At 36.1% G+C, this 18,081-nt stretch overlaps 1 non-coding gene across 1 annotated transcript; it reads right to left on the bottom strand.

Moving 5' to 3' along the window:
* Positions 1-464: 464 nt before the first annotated feature.
* LOC135266610 (small subunit ribosomal RNA) lies at positions 465-2,387 on the bottom strand. Its single transcript, XR_010334748.1, has one exon. It is a non-coding gene; the product is annotated as a small subunit ribosomal RNA (ribosomal RNA).
* Positions 2,388-18,081: the final 15,694 nt, after the last annotated feature.

Genomic DNA, 18,081 nt, shown 5'->3' with positions numbered 1-18,081 from the left:
CTTGTTTGTTATTATAAATAACTCCAACCATATACAAAAACTACAACAACAACAACAACATCTCTTGCACATTAATTATACACCACCACTGTGTATTAGTACTTTTTTTCGAAGCGAATACGATGATGGAAATACGCTAAGACCGGCACTGCGAAAGCAATAATAAAACGTTAGCACATAACCATCTTTCGACAATATTGATTCGTGTTAATGTTCGAAAAAATTCTTTGAAAACGTCGTTTACGGCACGTTTACAATCGATTTATAAAATAAATCGAAAAACGTAACAACAGATCCGCTTAATGCAAGACGACCCGTTGTTGCTTTTCCGTTCGACGCATAATAAAGAATTTTGTATGAGAATTGATCATCATACGAATAGTGTATGTATGTGTGTTTTTTGTTGATCAGCACAGACAAAATGTGTGTGTATGTGTGACAACTAAACAACAACATTTACACGTTAATGATCCTTCCGCAGGTTCACCTACGGAAACCTTGTTACGACTTTTACTTCCTCTAAATGATCAAGTTTGGTCATCTTCCCAGCAACATCGGCAACGTCGAAACGCCACCGCGCACCGGTCCGAAGACCTCACTAAATCATTCAATCGGTAGTAGCGACGGGCGGTGTGTACAAAGGGCAGGGACGTAATCAACGCGAGCTTATGACTCGCGCTTACTGGGAATTCCTCGTTCATGGGGAACAATTGCAAGCCCCAATCCCTAGCACGAAGGAGGTTCAGCGGGTTACCCGGACCGCTCGGTCAGGGAGGACACGCTGATTCCTTCAGTGTAGCGCGCGTGCGGCCCAGAACATCTAAGGGCATCACAGACCTGTTATTGCTCAATCTCGTGCGGCTAGAAGCCGCCTGTCCCTCTAAGAAGAATTGTTTGTACGCCGACAGTAAAAACCGCACATAGAGACCGGGCGAACCCGGCTCCAGCCGGCATTTGGGATGTCGAAATACGCCTATTTAGCAGGCTAGAGTCTCGTCCGTTATCGGAATTAACCAGACAAATCGCTCCACCAACTAAGAACGGCCATGCACCACCACCCACCGAATCAAGAAAGAGCTCTCAATCTGTCAATCCTTCCGGTGTCCGGGCCTGGTGAGGTTTCCCGTGTTGAGTCAAATTAAGCCGCAGGCTCCACTCCTGGTGGTGCCCTTCCGTCAATTCCTTTAAGTTTCAGCTTTGCAACCATACTTCCCCCGGAACCCAAAAGCTTTGGTTTCCCGGAAGCTGCCCGCCGAGTCATCGGAGGAACGTCGGCGGATCGCTAGCTGGCATCGTTTATGGTTAGAACTAGGGCGGTATCTGATCGCCTTCGAACCTCTAACTTTCGTTCTTGATCAATGAAAGCGTTTTTGGCAAATGCTTTCGCTTCTGTCCGTCTTGCGACGATCCAAGAATTTCACCTCTAACGTCGCAATACGAATGCCCCCATCCGTTCCTATTAATCATTACCTCGGGGTTCCGAAAACCAACAAAATAGAACCGAGGTCCTATTCCATTATTCCATGCACACAGTATTCAGGCGAAGTTTTAGCCTGCTTTAAGCACTCTAATTTGTTCAAAGTAAACGTGCCGGCCCACCTCGACACTCAATGAAGAGCACCGCGGCGGGATTGAGTTGGGCCGCCCTCTCGAGCTAAGCCCACCGGCAGGACGTCCCGCGAAACGCCAGTTAACACCGCGAACGATGAACCGGCGGCGCGGGACACAAATTCGACTACGAGCTTTTTAACCGCAACAACTTTAATATACGCTATTGGAGCTGGAATTACCGCGGCTGCTGGCACCAGACTTGCCCTCCAATTGATCCTCGTTAAAGGGTTTAGAGTGTACTCATTCCGATTACGGGGCCTCGGATGAGTCCCGTATCGTTATTTTTCGTCACTACCTCCCCGTGCCGGGAGTGGGTAATTTGCGCGCCTGCTGCCTTCCTTGGATGTGGTAGCCGTTTCTCAGGCTCCCTCTCCGGAATCGAACCCTGATTCCCCGTTACCCGTTACAACCATGGTAGGCGCAGAACCTACCATCGACAGTTGATAAGGCAGACATTTGAAAGATGCGTCGCCGGTGCGAGACCGTGCGATCAGCGTAAAGTTATTCAGATTCACCAAGTTGTACGATGACGGCGAAACCGCCACCGATTGGTTTTGATCTAATAAAAGCGCTCCTTCCGTCTCCGGTCGGAGCTCTGTTTGCATGTATTAGCTCTAGAATTACCACAGTTATCCAAGTAAATGTGGGTACGATCTAAGGAACCATAACTGATTTAATGAGCCTTTCGCGGTTTCACCTTAATTTGGCTTGTACTGAGACATGCATGGCTTAATCTTTGAGACAAGCATATGACTACTGGCAGGATCAACCAGGGAACTGTGTTTTTGTGTTTTTTGAGACAGACGAGAGAATAAAATACTCATCATCATCGTTTATAAAGATGAAGAATATGCGCGTTTGTGCGAAACAATCTAACATATAAGAAAGTAACGCCACGCTGTTTCTTCTTTTCTTCGTACGATATAGAGATAAATGTATCGTCATCATCGTCGTCGTAGTCGTTAAACACCACAACACATATATCGGTCAATAAAGGCATAATAATAATATTTATAATATTATTTTTTACCTTTGCCGATTTAAAAGTTCAAACATTCTCTTCACTCTTCGCAAGATTGAATGCGACGTGAATTTATGAAATTCTTTCGAATCCATAAACGTTACGAATATTATATAAATATTCTCGCTCGGATATTAGAGAGTTGACGCATTTATTATTTTTGTTTGTTTAAATCACAAACATTTGTTAGTTCAACAAAGTTTGATTGCATAAGGACCGCCAACGTAAGAGAATACGTTTTGCCGCATCCGCAATCTCGCTGTGGGGAACTGGGCGAGCCACAAAATCACAAAATAAAGCAATCTCGCAAGCAAAGCCCTATTCGAATTCGATAGCGGAAATGTGCGATAAACGTCGATAAATTGGAAGCAAATGCAGAACGTATACATAATCGGTCGTTTTGTCGTCGTCATTTATGATAAACTTCGACTAAACCGTTACACCGTTCATATCGCCTCACTCAACGCATCGACACACACCACTACCATATGTATACCAGCGCGACACCGATCGAGGCAGCCGCTCGGTATTGGATGTGCGCACCGCTCCACTGACATAGCTCCACAGGCGACGTCTACCGAAGCGCACAGCTCTATAACTATAAGGCATACACACAAAAGGGAGAAAATATTTTAAATATTGATAATATTAAAAAGTCATATTTTATATTTAAACCATTATAAAATTTAATTATAAAAACGTTTGTTTTAAAAAAAATAATTAATTAATAAAAACAAAATTATTTTAAGCGCCGTACTTCGTAAACGTCGTACTTCGTTCGTCGTATGTGCAAAGTCAAATGAATGCTGTAGTTAGTCGCAGTTGGAACGTCTGAATGTCGTACAACGTAACAATAATTTTGAGTGCCCTAATATGTAGACGTCGTACTTCGCGAACGTCGCACTTCGTAAACGACGTACTTCGTGAACGTCGCACTTCGTAAACGACGTACTTCGTGAACGTCGCACTTCGTAAACGACGTACTTCGTAAACGTCGCACTTCGTAAACGACGTACTTCGTGAACGTCGTACTTCGTAAAGGTTATGCAATATTAATACACATTTGGTGTATTGCAAGTTGCATTTTAATAAATATTATGCATTTTTATGTTTTAATTTAATATCTAGGCCAAAATACTATGTTTATTTAATTGTTAAATGTGTACGTTTATTTATAGATACGTAATTTACATAAAAATTTGTTTTTTTTTTTTATTATATGCAAACTACAAATAAAACATTTAATATTTTTAAACGTCGTACTTCGTGTAAGTTATGCAATATTGATACAAATTTAGTGTATTGCGGGTCGCAATAATATTAATTTATATTTGAACGTAGTACTTCGTGAAGGTTATGCAACATCAGTACACATTAAGTGTATTGCAGGTTGCATTATTATTAATTTATGTTTTCTCACTTTTTACCTTCATATAAAAAAAAATTTAATATTTTTGGACGTCGTACTTTGTAACAGTTATGCAATATTGATGCACATCTGTTGTGCTGCGGGTTGCATTTTATAAATTTAATGTATTCTTATGATTTACTTTAATGTCTAGGCAAAAAAACACTTTTGATTAGTTGCTGAATGTTTACATTTATTTACAAATACGTAATTTGCAAAAAAATTTGCTGTTTTTTTATTATATACAACACAAATAAAATTCTTTAATATTCTTGAACGTCGTACTTCGTGTAGGTTATGCAATATTGATACAAATTTAGTGTATTGCGGGTCACAATAATATTAATTTATATTTGAACGTAGTACTTCGTAAAGGTTATGCAAGATCAGTACATATTAAGTGTATTGCAGGTTGCATTATTATTAATTTATGTTTTCTCACTTTTAACCTCAATATAAAAAAAAAATATTTTTGGACGTCGTACTTCGTGAAGGTTATGCAATATTAATGCACATCTAGTGTGCTGCGGGTTGCATTTTATAAATTTAATGTATTTTTATGTTTTACTTTAATATCTAGGCAAAAAAAACAATTTTGATTAGTTGCTAAATGTTTACATTTATTTACAGATACGTAATTTGCAAAAAAATTTGCTGTTTTTTCATTATATACAACACAAATAAAATTCTTTAGTATTCTTGAACGTCGTACTTCGTCTGTACTATGTACAAAGTCAATTGAACGCTGTACTTCGTCGCAGTCGGAAGCAACTGCAAATAAACGTCTTACAAGAAAATCATGATTTTGAGTGCCGTACTTCGCAAACGTCGTACTTCGTCTGTACTATGCACAAAGTCAATTGAACGCTGTACTCCGTCGCAGTCGGCAGCACGTGCAAATAAACGTCGTACAAGAAAATCACGATTTTGAGTGCCGTACTTCGAAAACGTCGTACTTCGTCTGTACTATGTACAAAGTCAAATGAACGCTTAACTTCGTCGCAGTCGACAGCACGTGCAAATAAACGTCGTACAAGAAAATTACGATTTTGAGTGCCGTACTTCGCAAACGTCGTACTTTGTCTGTACTATGTACAAAGTCAATTGAACGCTGTACTCCGTCGCAGTCGGCAGGACGTGCAAATAAACGTCGTACATGAAAATCACGATTTTGAGTGCCGTACTTCGCAAACGTCGTACTTCGTCTGTACTATGTACAAAGTCAAATGAACGCTGCATTTCGTCGCAGTCAGAAACAAAGCAAACGTCGTGCAATGAAACAATAATTTTGAGTGCTGCATTTGTGAGCGCCGTACTTCGTTTGTTACTTTATGGTCACATGAACGTCGTATTTCATCACACAGAGCACCATACTTAATGCACTCAAATGAACGTTGTACTTCGTACAAGTTAGGCAATATTAATACACATTTGGTGTATTGCGGGTTGCATTATTAATTTACAAAAATAGCTATGATTTTATATACAACTAAAAATAATTCATAATATTTAAACGTCGTACTTCGTAACAGTAATACAATATTTAAACAAATGTAGTACTTCTTGAATATAGGCAATTTTCATACACGTTTACTGTGAAACCAGTTGCGTTACAATTAAAGTATACGTAGTACTTCGTGGTTTTAGGCAACTTTAGCGCGCGTTTTGTGTAATGTTGGTTGCATACCTTTAAACAAAATGATTGTGTCATTACTATTTTACCACATGAGCAATCGTGACTTTATTATATGCAGTAGTTATTAAGCAGTGAATGGTGCAAGGCGAGCGCTATGTGCTAGGCGAGAGCTATGTGCTAGGCGAGAGCTATGTGCTAAGTCCGTAGAACGAAGTATGTCGTTCGAATAAATTTGCTGGCTTTCTTCTACTCTTCCTCCTCTCTCTCTCTCTCTCTCTCTCTCTATCATCTATCTTCTTTTCCTTTTAATTTCTTTCTTTCTCTCTGTCTTCTTTTTCTTTCTCTTTCTTTCCTCTCTCTTGTATTATTCATCTCTGACTCTATTACTCATACTCTTTAAGACTAGTTGGTTTCTATCACTATCACCAACCACACCATCGTCTTTTTGTTACTTGAGAGAAATAAGGCTGTACACTACTAAAGTGTATTAAATTGTGGCGAGAAGAGTGAGAGTTTTTAGAGAGGTAAATTTATTTGTAATGATAAAATAGAGTAAGTTCATGTTGGTTAGCCCAAGTTGCATTGCATACTAGTAATATTTATTAAACAATGTGTACCTGGCCGTGTATTGTTTTATTCTCTCAGCTTTCTACTAAACGTTGACGGAGTCTCGTCTCACCGACAAGACGAATCTCCAAGCTGAGTCTGTCTTAACAGATCGCAGCGTAGAAACAGCTCTACCGAATACAACACCTTGCCAGGTACGTATGTAATAATAAAATAGAGTAAGTTCATGTTGGTTATTAGCCCAAGTTGCATTGCATACTAGAAATTTTTATATAAACAATGTGTACCTGGCTGTGTATTGTTTTATCCTCTCAGCTTTCTAAACGTTGACGGAGTCTCGTCTCACCGACAAGACGAATCTCCAAGCTGAGTCTGTCTTAACAGATCGCAGCGTAGAAACAGCTCTACCGAATACAACACCTTGCCAGGTACGTATGTAATAATAAAATATAGTAAGTTCATGTTGGTTATTAGCCCAAGTTGCATTGCATACTAGAAATTTTTATATAAACAATGTGTACCTGGCTGGGTATATTTTTTATCCACTCAGCTTTCTAAACGTTGACGGGGTCTCGTCTCGCCGACAAGACGAATCCCCAAGCTGAGGGCTGAGTCTCAACAGATCGCAGCGTGGAAACTGCTCTACCGAGTACAACACCCTGCCAGGTACGTAAGTCGTCTACAGACAATTCCGAGTTTCGACGTCGAACAACAATGTACCCATAATTGACCGTCTAGAAGCCTGGTCGGACGTGGCAAGGATCGATCCCGCCGCCGATCGGTGGCTTCACACGGCAAATAGGGCTCGTGCGACGTTCGTACGCAAGCGTTAAACGCCTAGTAAAGTCACATTGTTTTGAGCCTGTCGACTCTCGAAACTCCTAAAGGTATCGTTGCCACCTTTGACTAGAAAGGATACGGCCTTAGAGGCGTTCAGGCATAATCCCACGGATGGTAGCTTCGCACCACCGCCCGCTCGAGCGAGTGCGTGAACCAAATGTCCGAACCTGCGGTTCCTCTCGTACTGAGCAGGATTACTATCGCAACGACGAGTCATCAGTAGGGTAAAACTAACCTGTCTCACGACGGTCTAAACCCAGCTCACGTTCCCTATTAGCGGGTGAAAAATACGCGCCCTGAAAGTACCGCCGCCAATTTTTGTCGAATTTCTGGTTGCATAGTTTTTAAAACCAAACTGATCTTTTGGACCTAACGTAATAGAATTTGAGCCAAATTGATTATTTCAGGCTTAACACGGTGTAAGTTGTTATGTATGATATGGATTATATTAAAAACACTTGTCACAATTAAAAACAAATCATTTATTAAATTGTTTTAACATGCGTTTTTCAATTTAGTAAATATAAAAGTTTTATAAAGAATCTTCGTCATCGTCACTTGAGATTTGTAAGTGTGTTGTCGTTTGTTTAATATTAAGTCCAGACGTACCAGGCTTCTCCATGGTGGATACTCGCCGCCTTAATTGTGAATCGGCATAGAACGGTTGAATACTTGTTATTATTAGAAGAGGATTGCCGAGAAAATTGTCTTCAAATTCTGCAAGTGTATTCCAGTCGAAATCATCATTCCATTCGTCGTAGATTTGTGGAATAATAGGTTGCAGTGGTTTTGAACGTCGTACTTTGTCTCAGTTAGGCAATATTGATTTTCATTTTACTTTTTTCTTCTAACGCTGTACTTCGTAAAAGTTATGCAGTATTAATACACATAAGTGTATTGTGGGTTGCATTTTATAAATTTCGATTTTGATTTTGTTGTTACTATTAAAGAAGGGGTATTTTTTTATGGTAATATTTTTTGTTACTGTAAACCACTTGGTTATATATTCGATGACCATTTCATAATTCAATAATCTTTTTTTTTCAAACGTTAAAAACTCACCCCCTAATGGTAAGATTCTAAAAAGTAAAATAGGGGCCTTATGTATGCACTGAAAAACACAATATAAGTAAATGTGGTAAATTTTCCTTTTTTTAAATTCTTTACGTTTTTACCTTTAACTCACCCCTTAATGATAAGAGGTGAATTTTGTTTAAATTATCTTTATTTCTATTTCAAAGGGTACTTGCACGCTAAAACCTATATTAATCTGACTGTATTTGTAATTTTTTTGTCAATTTTAAGGGTGGCTTTTTTAAGTAAGTGGTGTTTGTTTTTATAATTATTATAATATTTTTTCTTTTTGTAAACCACTTGACAATCGATTCGAAGAAACTTATGGAAATGTAAAAACCTTTTTTTATAAAAGTTAAATAGTCACCCCCAAAGAGTGAAATCCAAAAAAGTAATATAGGGGCTCTTTGTACGCATTGATATACACAATATACATAAATGTGATAAATTTTTGTTTATTTATACCTAAATGTGATAAATTTTTGTTTATTTTTATTTTTTACATTTTTACCCTTAACTCACCTCTTAATGCAAAGGGGTGGATTTTATTTAAATAAGTTTTGTTTTTATTTTAGTGGGTACTTGCACGCAAAAACCCATATCGAACTAACTGTATTTGTAGATTTTCTTTATTTAGTCACATTTTAGGGGTAGTGTTTTTAAAGCAAGGGTGGTTATTTTTTTATGGTATTATTATTTTTTTCATTATGTATCACGACTTATCTATTGATTCGAAGACAAAAATAGCAATCAAAAAATGTTTGTTTACAAAAACTAATAACTTACCACCTAAGTGTAAAATCTAAAAAAGTAATATAGGGGCTTTATGTACGCATTGAAATACACAATATACCTGAATGTGGTAAATTTTTGTTATTTTTATTTTTTACGTTTTTACCCATAACTCACCCCTTAATGCAAAATGTTTTTTTTAAATAATTTTTGTTTTTATTTTAGTGGGTACTTGCACGCAGAAACCCAAATCGATGTGACTGTATGTGTATTTTTTTTTGTACACTTTAGGGGTGTTTTTGATAAGGAAAAAGTATTTAGTTCTTAGTTCTTTATGGTAATATATTTATTTTATTGTAAACCACATGACTGTAGATTTAATGGTAATTATAGGAATCCAGTAACATTTTTTTACAAACGCTAAAAACTTACCCTCTAAGGGTAAAATTAAAAAAAAGAAATATATGGTCCTTATGTACGCATTGAAATACATACAATATTTGTAGTAAATGTGAAAAATTTTCAATTATTTAAATTAGGTTAATTTTTGTTTATTTTTATTTTTTACGTTTTTACCCTTAATTCACCCCCAAATACAAAGGGGTGTTTTTTGCTAAAATATTTTTTATTAATATTTTAAGGGCTACCTATATGCAAAAACCGTATCGATTAGTTTTATTTGTAGATTTTTGTTTAATAACTTACCACCTAAGTGTAAAATCTAAAAAAGTAATATAGGGGCTTTATGTACGCACTAAAATACACAACATATTCAAATTTGATTAATTTTGTTTTTTTTTTTTAATTTTTACATTTTTACCCCTAACTCACCCCCAAATATAAAGGGGTGGTTTTTGCTAAAACATTTTTTATTAATATTTTAGGGGCTACCTATATGCCAAAAACCGTATCGATTAGGCTTTATTTGTAGTATTTTGTTTAATAACTTACCCCCAAAGGGTGAAATCTAAAAACATTATATAAGAGCCTTATCTACGCACTAAAATACACAACATATTTAAATTTGGTAAATTTTTTTTTTTTTAATTTTTACATTTTTACCCTTAAGTCACCCCCAAATACAAAAGGGTAGTTTTTACTAAAATATTTTTTATTAATATTTTAGAGGCTACCTATATGCAAGAAACGGTATCGATTAGGCTTTATTTGTAGCTTTTTGTTTAATAACTTACCCCCAAAGGGTGAAATCTAAAAAACTAATGCAAGAGCCTTATCTACGCACTAAAATACACAACATATTTAAATTTGGTTATTTTTTTTAATTTTTACATTTTTACCCTTAACTCACCCCCAAATACAAAGGGGTGGTTTTTGCTAAAATATTTTTTATTAATATTTTAGGGGCTACCTATATGCAAAAAACCGTATCGATTAGGCTTTATTTGTAGATTTTTGTTTAAAAACTTACCCCCAAAGGGTGTAATCTAAAAAACGAATATAAGAGTCTTATCTACGCACTAAAATACACAACATATTTAAATTTGATTAATTTGTTTTTTTTGTTAATTTTTTCATTTTTACCCTTAACTCACCCCCAAATACAAAGGGATGGTTTTTGCTAAAATATTTTTGATTAATATATTATGGGCTACCTATATGCAAAAAACCGTATCGATTAGGCTTTATTTGTAGATTTTTGTTTAATAACTCACCCCCAAAGGGTGAAATCTAAAAAAATTATATAAGAGCCTTATCTACGCTCTAAAATACACAACATATTTAAATTTGGTTAATTTTGTTTTTTTTTTAATTTTTACATTTTTACCCTTAAGTCACCCCCAAATACAAAGGGGTGGTTTTTACTAAAATATTTTTTATTACTATTTTAGGGGCTACCTGTATGCAAAAAACCGTATCGATTAGACTTTATTTGTAGATTTTTGTTTAATAACCTACCCCCAAAGGGTGAAATGTAAAAAACTAATGCAAGAGCCTTATCTACGCACTAAAATACACAACATATTTAAATTTGGTTATTTTTTGTCAATTTTTTCATTTTTACCCTTAACTCACCCCCAAATACAAAGGGGTGGTTTTTGCTAAAATATTTTTTATTAATATATTATGGGCTACCTATATGCAAAAAACCGTATCGATTAGGCTTTATTTGTAGATTTTTGTTTAATAACTCACCCCCAAAGGGTGAAATTTAAAAACATAATATAAAAGCCTTATCTACGCATTAAAATACACAACATATTTAAATTTGGTTAATTTTGGTTTTTTTTTTAATTGTTACATTTTTACCCTTAACTCACCCCCAAAAACAAAGGGGTGGTGTTGTTGTTAATTATAGTGCATAAAATATGCATATAAACAACTTTAACGTCTCGGACACGACGATCGCTTCGTTCGAAATTTAAGCGTTGTGGCTGCTTTTTAATATCGGACGTGCTACGTCTAAACCAACTTGTACCAACAAACTAATAAGAATGTCAGCCGCTATTGCGTTTTAGGATGCCGCGTTATTTTTTATATTGTTTTTATTGTTGTCTACGTTGCATAATATTTTATTATGACAACCGACAATCAATTAACAATTATAGTAACGCGTCATATTTGCACCCAACACGCTCCGACGTAATTGTCTACACAACATTGTGCGCTGTGTTTAAGACAAAAACCGAGCAGTCTTTGAAATTGACACGACCCTCAGCCAGGAGTGGTCCGGGAACAGTATATCCGAGGACCGCAATGTGCGTTCGAAATGTCGATGTTCATGTGTCCTGCAGTTCACAAATATCTAACATATAAGAAAGTAACGCCACGCTGTTTCTTCTTTTCTTCGTACGATATAGAGATAAATGTATCGTCATCATCGTCGTCGTAGTCGTTAAACACCACAACACATATATCGGTCAATAAAGGCATAATAATAATATTTATAATATTATTTTTTACCTTTGCCGATTTAAAAGTTCAAACATTCTCTTCACTCTTCGCAAGATTGAATGCGACGTGAATTTATGAAATTCTTTCGAATCCATAAACGTTACGAATATTATATAAATATTCTCGCTCGGATATTAGAGAGTTGACGCATTTATTATTTTTGTTTGTTTAAATCACAAACATTTGTTAGTTCAACAAAGTTTGATTGCATAAGGACCGCCAACGTAAGAGAATACGTTTTGCCGCATCCGCAATCTCGCTGTGGGGAACTGGGCGAGCCACAAAATCACAAAATAAAGCAATCTCGCAAGCAAAGCCCTATTCGAATTCGATAGCGGAAATGTGCGATAAACGTCGATAAATTGGAAGCAAATGCAGAACGTATACATAATCGGTCGTTTTGTCGTCGTCATTTATGATAAACTTCGACTAAACCGTTACACCGTTCATATCGCCTCACTCAACGCATCGACACACACCACTACCATATGTATACCAGCGCGACACCGATCGAGGCAGCCGCTCGGTATTGGATGTGCGCACCGCTCCACTGACATAGCTCCACAGGCGACGTCTACCGAAGCGCACAGCTCTATAACTATAAGGCATACACACAAAAGGGAGAAAATATTTTAAATATTGATAATATTAAAAAGTCATATTTTATATTTAAACCATTATAAAATTTAATTATAAAAACGTTTGTTTTAAAAAAAATAATTAATTAATAAAAACAAAATTATTTTAAGCGCCGTACTTCGTAAACGTCGTACTTCGTTCGTCGTATGTGCAAAGTCAAATGAATGCTGTAGTTAGTCGCAGTTGGAACGTCTGAATGTCGTACAACGTAACAATAATTTTGAGTGCCCTAATATGTAGACGTCGTACTTCGCGAACGTCGCACTTCGTAAACGACGTACTTCGTGAACGTCGCACTTCGTAAACGACGTACTTCGTGAACGTCGCACTTCGTAAACGACGTACTTCGTAAACGTCGCACTTCGTAAACGACGTACTTCGTGAACGTCGTACTTCGTAAAGGTTATGCAATATTAATACACATTTGGTGTATTGCAAGTTGCATTTTAATAAATATTATGCATTTTTATGTTTTAATTTAATATCTAGGCCAAAATACTATGTTTATTTAATTGTTAAATGTGTACGTTTATTTATAGATACGTAATTTACATAAAAATTTGTTTTTTTTTTTATTATATGCAAACTACAAATAAAACATTTAATATTTTTAAACGTCGTACTTCGTGTAAGTTATGCAATATTGATACAAATTTAGTGTATTGCGGGTCGCAATAATATTAATTTATATTTGAACGTAGTACTTCGTGAAGGTTATGCAACATCAGTACACATTAAGTGTATTGCAGGTTGCATTATTATTAATTTATGTTTTCTCACTTTTTACCTTCATATAAAAAAAAAATTAAAATTTTTGGACGTCGTACTTCGTAACAGTTATGCAATATTGATGCACATCTGTTGTGCTGCGGGTTGCATTTTATAAATTTAATGTATTCTTATGATTTACTTTAATGTCTAGGCAAAAAAACACTTTTGATTAGTTGCTGAATGTTTACATTTATTTACAGATACGTAATTTGCAAAAAAATTTGCTGTTTTTTTATTATATACAACACAAATAAAATTCTTTAATATTCTTGAACGTCGTACTTCGTGTAGGTTATGCAATATTGATACAAATTTAGTGTATTGCGGGTCACAATAATATTAATTTATATTTGAACGTAGTACTTCGTAAAGGTTATGCAAGATCAGTACATATTAAGTGTATTGCAGGTTGCATTATTATTAATTTATGTTTTCTCACTTTTAACCTCAATATAAAAAAAAATTAATATTTTTGGACGTCGTACTTCGTGAAGGTTATGCAATATTAATGCACATCTAGTGTGCTGCGGGTTGCATTTTATAAATTTAATGTATTTTTATGTTTTACTTTAATATCTAGGCAAAAAAAACAATTTTGATTAGTTGCTAAATGTTTACATTTATTTACAGATACGTAATTTGCAAAAAAATTTGCTGTTTTTTCATTATATACAACACAAATAAAATTCTTTAGTATTCTTGAACGTCGTACTTCGTCTGTACTATGTACAAAGTCAATTGAACGCTGTACTTCGTCGCAGTCGGAAGCAACTGCAAATAAACGTCTTACAAGAAAATCATGATTTTGAGTGCCGTACTTCGCAAACGTCGTACTTCGTCTGTACTATGCACAAAGTCAATTGAACGCTGTACTCCGTCGCAGTCGGCAGCACGTGCAAATAAACGTCGTACAAGAAAATCACGATTTTGAGTGCCGTACTTCGAAAACGTCGTACTTCGTCTGTACTATGTACAAAGTCAAATGAACGCTTAACTTCGTCGCAGTCGACAGCACGTGCAAATAAACGTCGTACAAGAAAATTACGATTTTGAGTGCCGTACTTCGCAAACGTCGTACTTTGTCTGTACTATGTACAAAGTCAATTGAACGCTGTACTCCGTCGCAGTCGGCAGGACGTGCAAATAAACGTCGTACATGAAAATCACGATTTTGAGTGCCGTACTTCGCAAACGTCGTACTTCGTCTGTACTATGTACAAAGTCAAATGAACGCTGCATTTCGTCGCAGTCAGAAACAAAGCAAACGTCGTGCAATGAAACAATAATTTTGAGTGCTGCATTTGTGAGCGCCGTACTTCGTTTGTTACTTTATGGTCACATGAACGTCGTATTTCATCACACAGAGCACCATACTTAATGCACTCAAATGAACGTTGTACTTCGTACAAGTTAGGCAATATTAATACACATTTGGTGTATTGCGGGTTGCATTATTAATTTACAAAAATAGCTATGATTTTATATACAACTAAAAATAATTCATAATATTTAAACGTCGTACTTCGTAACAGTAATACAATATTTAAACAAATGTAGTACTTCTTGAATATAGGCAATTTTCATACACGTTTACTGTGAAACCAGTTGCGTTACAATTAAAGTATACGTAGTACTTCGTGGTTTTAGGCAACTTTAGCGCGCGTTTTGTGTAATGTTGGTTGCATACCTTTAAACAAAATGATTGTGTCATTACTATTTTACCACATGAGCAATCGTGACTTTATTATATGCAGTAGTTATTAAGCAGTGAATGGTGCAAGGCGAGCGCTATGTGCTAGGCGAGAGCTATGTGCTAGGCGAGAGCTATGTGCTAGGCGAGAGCTATGTGCTAGGCGAGAGCTATGTGCTAGGCGAGAGCTATGTGCTAAGTCCGTAGAACGAAGTATGTCGTTCGAATAAATTTGCTGGCTTTCTTCTACTCTTCCTCCTCTCTCTCTCTCTCTCTCTCTATCATCTATCTTCTTTTTCTTTTAATTTCTTTCTTTCTCTCTGTCTTCTTTTTCTTTCTCTTTCTTTCCTCTCTCTTGTATTATTCATCTCTGACTCTATTACTCATACTCTTTAAGACTAGTTGGTTTCTATCACTATCACCAACCACACCATCGTCTTTTTGTTACTTGAGAGAAATAAGGCTGTACACTACTAAAGTGTATTAAATTGTGGTGAGAAGAGTGAGAGTTTTTAGAGAGGTAAATTTATTTGTAATGATAAAATAGAGTAAGTTCATGTTGGTTAGCCCAAGTTGCATTGCATACTAGTAATATTTATTAAACAATGTGTACCTGGCTGTGTATTGTTTTATTCTCTCAGCTTTCTACTAAACGTTGACGGAGTCTCGTCTCACCGACAAGACGAATCTCCAAGCTGAGTCTGTCTTAACAGATCGCAGCGTAGAAACAGCTCTACCGAATACAACACCTTGCCAGGTACGTATGTAATAATAAAATAGAGTAAGTTCATGTTGGTTATTAGCCCAAGTTGCATTGCATACTAGAAATTTTTATATAAACAATGTGTACCTGGCTGTGTATTGTTTTATCCTCTCAGCTTTCTAAACGTTGACGGAGTCTCGTCTCACCGACAAGACGAATCTCCAAGCTGAGTCTGTCTTAACAGATCGCAGCGTAGAAACAGCTCTACCGAATACAACACCTTGCCAGGTACGTATGTAATAATAAAATATAGTAAGTTCATGTTGGTTATTAGCCCAAGTTGCATTGCATACTAGAAATTTTTATATAAACAATGTGTACCTGGCTGGGTATATTTTTTATCCACTCAGCTTTCTAAACGTTGACGGGGTCTCGTCTCGCCGACAAGACGAATCCCCAAGCTGAGGGCTGAGTCTCAACAGATCGCAGCGTGGAAACTGCTCTACCGAGTACAACACCCTGCCAGGTACGTAAGTCGTCTACAGACAATTCCGAGTTTCGACGTCGAACAACAATGTACCCATAATTGACCGTCTAGAAGCCTGGTCGGACGTGGCAAGGATCGATCCCGCCGCCGATCGGTGGCTTCACACGGCAAATAGGGCTCGTGCGACGTTCGTACGCAAGCGTTAAACGCCTAGTAAAGTCACATTGTTTTGAGCCTGTCGACTCTCGAAACTCCTAAAGGTATCGTTGCCACCTTTGACTAGAAAGGATACGGCCTTAGAGGCGTTCAGGCATAATCCCACGGATGGTAGCTTCGCACCACCGCCCGCTCGAGCGAGTGCGTGAACCAAATGTCCGAACCTGCGGTTCCTCTCGTACTGAGCAGGATTACTATCGCAACGACGAGTCATCAGTAGGGTAAAACTAACCTGTCTCACGACGGTCTAAACCCAGCTCACGTTCCCTATTAGCGGGTGAAAAATACGCGCCCTGAAAGTACCGCCGCCAATTTTTGTCGAATTTCTGGTTGCATAGTTTTTAAAACCAAACTGATCTTTTGGACCTAACGTAATAGAATTTGAGCCAAATTGATTATTTCAGGCTTAACACGGTGTAAGTTGTTATGTATGATATGGATTATATTAAAAACACTTGTCACAATTAAAAACAAATCATTTATTAAATTGTTTTAACATGCGTTTTTCAATTTAGTAAATATAAAAGTTTTATAAAGAATCTTCGTCATCGTCACTTGAGATTTGTAAGTGTGTTGTCGTTTGTTTAATATTAAGTCCAGACGTACCAGGCTTCTCCATGGTGGATACTCGCCGCCTTAATTGTGAATCGGCATAGAACGGTTGAATACTTGTTATTATTAGAAGAGGATTGCCGAGAAAATTGTCTTCAAATTCTGCAAGTGTATTCCAGTCGAAATCATCATTCCATTCGTCGTAGATTTGTGGAATAATAGGTTGCAGTGGTTTTGAACGTCGTACTTTGTCTCAGTTAGGCAATATTGATTTTCATTTTACTTTTTTCTTCTAACGCTGTACTTCGTAAAAGTTATGCAGTATTAATACACATAAGTGTATTGTGGGTTGCATTTTATAAATTTCGATTTTGATTTTGTTGTTACTATTAAAGAAGGGGTATTTTTTTATGGTAATATTTTTTGTTACTGTAAACCACTTGGTTATATATTCGATGACCATTTCATAATTCAATAATCTTTTTTTTTCAAACGTTAAAAACTCACCCCCTAATGGTAAGATTCTAAAAAGTAAAATAGGGGCCTTATGTATGCACTGAAAAACACAATATAAGTAAATGTGGTAAATTTTCCTTTTTTTAAATTCTTTACGTTTTTACCTTTAACTCACCCCTTAATGATAAGAGGTGAATTTTGTTTAAATTATCTTTATTTCTATTTCAAAGGGTACTTGCACGCTAAAACCTATATTAATCTGACTGTATTTGTAATTTTTTTGTCAATTTTAAGGGTGGCTTTTTTAAGTAAGTGGTGTTTGTTTTTATAATTATTATAATATTTTTTCTTTTTGTAAACCACTTGACAATCGATTCGAAGAAACTTATGGAAATGTAAAAACCTTTTTTTATAAAAGTTAAATAGTCACCCCCAAAGAGTGAAATCCAAAAAAGTAATATAGGGGCTCTTTGTACGCATTGATATACACAATATACATAAATGTGATAAATTTTTGTTTATTTATACCTAAATGTGATAAATTTTTGTTTATTTTTATTTTTTACATTTTTACCCTTAACTCACCTCTTAATGCAAAGGGGTGGATTTTATTTAAATAAGTTTTGTTTTTATTTTAGTGGGTACTTGCACGCAAAAACCCATATCGAACTAACTGTATTTGTAGATTTTCTTTATTTAGTCACATTTTAGGGGTAGTGTTTTTAAAGCAAGGGTGGTTATTTTTTTATGGTATTATTATTTTTT

This window comes from Tribolium castaneum, chromosome 6 (genome assembly GCF_031307605.1).
Source record: "Tribolium castaneum strain GA2 chromosome 6, icTriCast1.1, whole genome shotgun sequence".
Lineage (NCBI taxonomy): Eukaryota > Metazoa > Arthropoda > Insecta > Coleoptera > Tenebrionidae > Tribolium > Tribolium castaneum.
This window is presented reverse-complemented; position numbering and strand designations above follow the sequence as displayed.